Raw genomic sequence first — 6,439 nt, 5'->3', positions numbered from 1 at the left:
TATAATTGTACTTCGAAATGCTATGAAGAATATCGGAAGCCATTTCTTTATATTTTTCTCTTTTTTCCTACTTTTTTCTATTTTTCTTTTCTTATTGCACTCTTCAGTTTTTTCTGTTATTTCTCTCTTTTCGTCTTCTCTATTCTAATTTAGTTTGTATTAGTTCTTATTAGTGTGTGCGTGTGTTTGTGTGTCTGTCTTCCCTTCAGAAGGGGCTCCTGGGCCTGCAATTTCCATCCCAGTCTTCTAGAGAAGGAGAAGAAAAACACTCAATCTTTAAAGGCTTCTTGCACAAAATATATAGCTCTTACGCAGTTCACCACGATGGATTTTCTCAGAAGGGACTAATATACCCACAAAATATGCTTACCCCAAATATATAAAAATATATAGATATTTGTTGACTTCAGCTTTATACTCAACGTGGAGGCATTTAAAACTTCAGAAAAAAGGATTCAGGATAAAGGTGAGTTTTAAGTTGAAAACAGTACCTTTTCACCTTTTGGCCCAGAAAGTCCAGGAATACCGTCCAGTCCTATTGGACCAGGTAAGCCAGCTTTCCCCTGTAAAAGTCAAAAAGAGTATCCTTCATCGCTATTATAGCTGTTGGCTTTCCCGTTCAGCTTTCACTCAGATATGGACACTCCCAAGGAGAGAACAACACCCCCACCAACACAAGCAGGACAAACCACGGTATATGAAGAGCAAGCAAGGCCCCCTCCCTCTTCGCACTGAAGTTGTTGCCTAGTCTGGCAATGAAACGTCTGCAAGAAAACAACAAGGCTCAGAGACCACCAAGGACTCCAGAGGACACGTGTGTCAGGAAAACTGGAGAAGAACAACGCTGAGCCAGAGTTGCAACTCTAGTTTCTTTATTGTCCTTACCATATACAGAATCTTGCCAAACTAAAGGTACCCTAAGGGCTCCAAGGGGAAAACTACGCCTGGGACTCTAAGGCAGGGCCAGCCTAGCTTTCTTTGTCAGCCAGTCAAGGCTTTCAACACTGTGAGAACGCTTATCACGCCCCCTCCTTCAACTCCGAGATCCATGACACATGTGGCTTGAAACTTAATTTAATCTTTAGCTGTATAAGAGAGTTAACAGGTACTGAAGAGACAGGACTGGTAGTGTAGAATTTATACCCAGTCAGAAATCCTGCATGGTCTTTTACAACACTGCCCCCTTCGAAGAAGAAATGTGGATGTACTCTTATCTCTAGCTTTCATAGAGTGTGTTGATGACCAATGCTTGTTTACAATCTCTGCATTCCTGCTTTCCCATTCAGAACAATCCACCTAGTTAGATGTAGAAGGTGTAGAAGGCATAGGGAATGGCCTTGATGGACAGGCAATGGGCAGATAAGAGGGGCCTGAGCCCAAGCCAGTAAAGTAACTTGAGTAAACATCTCAGACAAGCCCCTCCCTAGTTCACAAGAAGGGAGGGAGAAGGAAGCACATTCAGACCTGTTATTATAGCCGTTACACTAAAAGTAGTCCTGATCTCTATGGCATTGGTTTCCACCTTGTGGGGGTTGACAATGCAGCAACTGTAAAGGATTTCCCCATTGCCTGCATGGGTGTCTACATGCACAGATAACTCTTGGATCACCAATGGAGCAAAGCTACTCTTTGTGCCCATTCAGGTGGAGACAACTGAGGAACAGCCTTTGAAGCAGCCATGCTGAGCTTTCTAGAAGATCCAGCCATTTTGGTCCATGGAGGAGGATGGCACCACTGTGCTTTGTAGACCTCACCCTTTGAATGCTTTGCAAGCCCTTCTAACAACAAGGCACCAGGAACTAATTATAATTGATGGTTACCAGGTCCCCTGCTTTGCCCCAGGAATGACCTACCATGGGTAGCATCTCCACTCTTAATGAATTCCTTGAGTAAGAAAAGTTCCTACAGCTGTTCCTTCAAGCCACAAAGAGGGGAAGTTAGGAACAGAAGATGCCACTCACCGATTCTCCTCTTCCTCCCTTCTCTCCTTTGATCCCACTTTTCCCGCGAGGACCCTAATAAACAGAAAGCTGGATTTACAAAACACACTGAGCTAGGTTAGAAAGTGATTGACAACGTGTGGTTTAGGTGCAACAGAAGTCCAGCCATTGTCTCAGCAGACTGGATGAACCAGGCCATCGCAGTACTGTGTGCCTTCATACGGTTGATTTATTTGGAGACAGCCCAGAAATTACGTTCTGTAAACATGGGTACAGACATTAGCATAGCATTCATGTAAATGTAGCTGAAAGGTCATTTCACTGCTAGGAATGGATGGCTCTTAACACTTCTACAATATTTGCCTTTGTTCATGTACAAATTTGTCTCTCCATTTTGTACATCACTTTGCAAATCTTTTTAATAAGTCTACGCACACATACATTCAATTATACACCATTTTCTACATGATCACCCCAATATGCTTCTTTTCATGGGCTATAATTCATTACTTTATGAACCTTCCATGAATGGATGTATTCCTTTTTGTCCAGAAAACAATGTTCCAGAGAAGTTTGAAAAAACAGAGATCTGGTTTGCATATTAGCGTAAGAAAGGTGAATTAGGGCAGTTCTTATAAAAAAATGAGGTTAATTAATGCCCCCACTCCCAGCTCACTATTTTATTAAGTCCTTTGGACAGAGTTTATACAATAACAATTTAAATCAGGTTTTTAAAAATGATACTTGAGAACACTGGATCATATTGATCCTGTTTCCCAAGGCAAGGAAGCTCTAATAAGGATGGAATTATGCGCAATAATACTATCTTGCTTGCATTCATAGAAATTTACGTATTTATGAAATTTATAACTGCCCCAATCTGTTAAGACTCTAGGCAGGTTCCAAAATGCAACAATAAAACAAGAAGTCATCAAATAAAAAAAACAATTATTTCAGAAAAGCAAGACTTCGTACAAGGGGACGATCACCCACACTAACCCAAGGACTCAGATTAGAGTGCTGAGGATCTTCCTGACTCTGATCCTAGACGAGGAATGTAGCTATTCTGACCTGAACTTAAGACAGCTTTCTCCTCAGATCCCCCTTTAAAGACATCTTTGCTTATGATCATCTCCCATCTTCTCTAGTTGAAAATTCCATAATTTCCTCTGGTCTTCCTTTAAAATTGATTGGTTTTTTGCTGACAAAAATTACAGGTGTGAATGGTCCCTTGGATCAGGACCACAACAAGCAGCAAAAGGTTTTTAAAAGCCTGTATTCCCAAAAAAAGGGTCTAAACTTTTGAGAGGAGGAGGAGGAGGAAGAGGAACAGTTTCAAAGTAACATGTAGTTGAGTCATTAGTGACCATCATGGACTTATTATCCATATCCCATTTCCATAGCCATCCAGTTGCTCTACAATCTCTATGAGATGGAAATCCCTGAGTAAGCTTGAACATTAAAGATGGCAGACCTCACAGGAAACTATTCTCCTCACGGAGTCTAAAATAGGAACTGAAACTAAACAAATGCACAAAAATACTACTTACTCTGAGGCCTGGATCTCCAGGTTCACCCTGGAATTAAAAAAGCAGAGAATGTTATAAAGTGCTAAAAGGTTTAACTCGGAATCCATGCCAGGTTCCTGAAATGTCCGCTTCTTCATACTTGACATAGTTCTTCCTAGCTCATTGCCTGCACTGAAATGCTCTCAACAGCACACTTTCAACATCACCTACCAAGCCTGAACCCTGGAAGTTCTGAACTCCAGAGACGTTCCATAACACCACTTGTAATTTGCTAATTTATTTATTAGTTGAAGTTATATAGCCACCCATCTCACGGGAAGTGACTCTGGGCAGCCTACAATAATCAACTTAGTAATGCAACTTAGTGGCTGGTTCTGATAACACACTTAACTTGGTCCCTGAATTAACCCATTGTTTGAGATTTGCACAATGACTAATCTAAAGTAATTAAACAACTAACTAAATAAATTAATTTGATAAATTAATCAAATGGCCTGGGTTCTGACAAAATGCTAAGCCATTGAAAACTTAAGGTTAAAATTCACCCAGTCAGCATATTGAGTTAGGCCTTTAGCTGATCTAGTTAAGCATGTTGTGTGAATATAGTCATCATAACCTTGTCTGGTTTTGGTTTAGCATGGTTTTGTGACATTGATTTGCCATTTTGATTTGCCAGTCATTGTTTATGGCCTAGCTTGTTCTATGAAACAAGCTACCATGGCATGTTCTAGAGACTACCCCTTAGCATGATGTGCAAACCAGTAAATATACTTGTAGAACTCATTCTGCCAGCAAAATGTGTCCCAGCCTTGTCCCTCCTTCTGTTCATCTAATTCTGGGTGTTGCTAAACTTGAGGGCTGAAAAGTGCAGTCATAGATTCAGACCCCTAAAGCGTGCAACTTCTTTTAAGCTTCCACATAATAAGATACAAATATACATGTGATTTGACACATTGAAGCTGCATATATGGCTGAGGAAGCAGATTAAGATTGCTGGGCAAGGAAACAGAGGGTTATTTCTACGCATGTGTGCATGTACACCTTTTTAAGGAAAGAGGGCATGAATATAGAATATGCTCTATCATAGTAACATTCTTTTGTTAGTTTCCTGTGACTTCTAGAATCAATGACCAAGGCTGGGTTATTAAAGTTTAGGAAGGCTGCCAGTCTTAATTACTCATATTTGTTCAGGACAACATGGAGCTTCTACAGTCAGAACATCTTCTAGCCCAATATTGTATCTGGCCAACAGCTCTCCCACGTTGCCGTCCACCTGGACGTCTGCTAGTTGACCCTGACATGCCAGTGACTTGGATGTTCCCTCTACCTAATATACATACATTCAACTACTATGTCATGTCCCTTCCAGCACTCAGTCCTGCTCTTTTTAAATCTGTAAGGAAGCCCAGTGTTGAATTCTCCATTGCTCCTCTCAGCCCTACACACATTGTGCTGCTATACACACCAGTCATATAATACCAACTCTAAACCAGCACTGATGGGTTGCAAATTCCTAAAAGAAATTTAGGAATTTGCAACCAGAAAGTTTTGTTTCTCGCTTGCTTCGGTGGTGGATGAGATGTATAACAGTCAGTTCATCCCGTCTTTGTGAATGTTAATCTCTCCAATGAGAAAACAGCTTGCCTTGCCTTGCACCTCATGTTTGCTCAGAAAAATTCCCCAAACACAATTTTGCTATCATGCTGTTAGGCAACACCAAGCTCTGGATGTGCCGGGATAACAAACTTCTCTAGGTTGCTGAATGGCCACCATAGTGAGCAGAAGTCTTTTGAGGCTTCTGTATATTTGCTATTAGTTTCAGAAAACAATCTCTGCTTGCAGCCAATCAGAAGGAATGTTTTATTTATTAATTTAATTTAATTTATTTATTATTCAAATTTTATAAGTAATCAGGGCAATGTACCTCCATTTGGACAGAATGGGGGAGTTAAACACATTTTTTTTTTAGTCAAGGAGAAAGAAGCCATTGTTAAGCTGTAGGAAGAGCAGTACTTTCAGTGACTGGCAATTTCGAAGCAGAGACCGAGGGCTGATTGGCTGGCATTTTTAGTACTCAGCTATTGGCTAGGGCAGGCTGGGCACTGATGGGCTGAAAATGCTATCTGTGAGCTTTAGAGTCACAAGCCAAGGAGGGAAATATGGATTGGCTTTAAAATGCATTGGGAATGATTAGCAAGTGGAACAGCCAATGAGGTGGCAATGCGCAAAATCTTACGTACCTTGATCGACAATCCAGGTGGTCCCTGTGGTCCAGATAGGCCAGGCAGACCCGGTGGCCCTGGTACACCGGGAACCCCTGGCTGCCCTTTGTGGCCCTGAAATAATTGAAGCCAGATATTAGAGCACACCTCCTGAATTTGGTTCCCATCACATGAGTTGGATGACTTCTCCCATAATCAGCAGCCAGGAGAAGATTACAGTGGAGCTAGGCAGCTGACACTGAATTGCTATGTTATCTGTCCCCACTGATTCCATTCCTCTGTAACATCTGAGGGACATTTAGGGTCCAATATATCTGCTTCTTTGGGGGGGGGTGTATACGTGCTCCCCTGTCATCTATCCTGTCATGAAGGAAGGGAAGGTGTGGGGGACCTCTTTCTAGACATGTGGCCTTCTTCCTGCTCTTGTAAGTATGGATAAGAGGTTGTCCCAACGTGCAGTAGCTAAATTGTTAAGAAAATGAATTTTCATTGCCCAAATGGGTCCTCTAATCTTCCCCTTTCACAGATGCTTGTAGAGAATTCTGGTTTCTGCTCCCAAGACAATGCTGCTCTGGGGAAGGTGGGAAACTAGAAGCGTCCCAAGGCTTTGGGATGGCAGTCACAGCCCTTCCAAAATTTCAGGGTGATAGAAAAGGAAGGGCTGTGAAATTTAATCTAATTTCATGTAAAGCAAAGGTAGCTTTTGATCCTGGACCCATCCTACAGTCAGAAGTGCAGCTCCAAGCAA

At 41.6% G+C, this 6,439-nt stretch overlaps 1 long non-coding RNA gene across 1 annotated transcript; it reads right to left on the bottom strand.

The window, feature by feature from the left end:
- Positions 1–490: 490 nt before the first annotated feature.
- LOC134501023 (uncharacterized) lies at positions 491–5,789 on the bottom strand. The gene is made up of 4 exons (XR_010068314.1): positions 5,710–5,789; positions 3,491–3,517; positions 1,962–2,015; positions 491–563 (listed from the first exon to the last, which is right to left on the bottom strand). It is a non-coding gene; the product is annotated as an uncharacterized LOC134501023 (long non-coding RNA).
- Positions 5,790–6,439: the final 650 nt, after the last annotated feature.

This window comes from Candoia aspera, chromosome 7 (assembly GCF_035149785.1).
Source record: "Candoia aspera isolate rCanAsp1 chromosome 7, rCanAsp1.hap2, whole genome shotgun sequence".
Classification (NCBI taxonomy): Eukaryota; Metazoa; Chordata; class Lepidosauria; order Squamata; family Boidae; genus Candoia; species Candoia aspera.
This window is presented reverse-complemented; position numbering and strand designations above follow the sequence as displayed.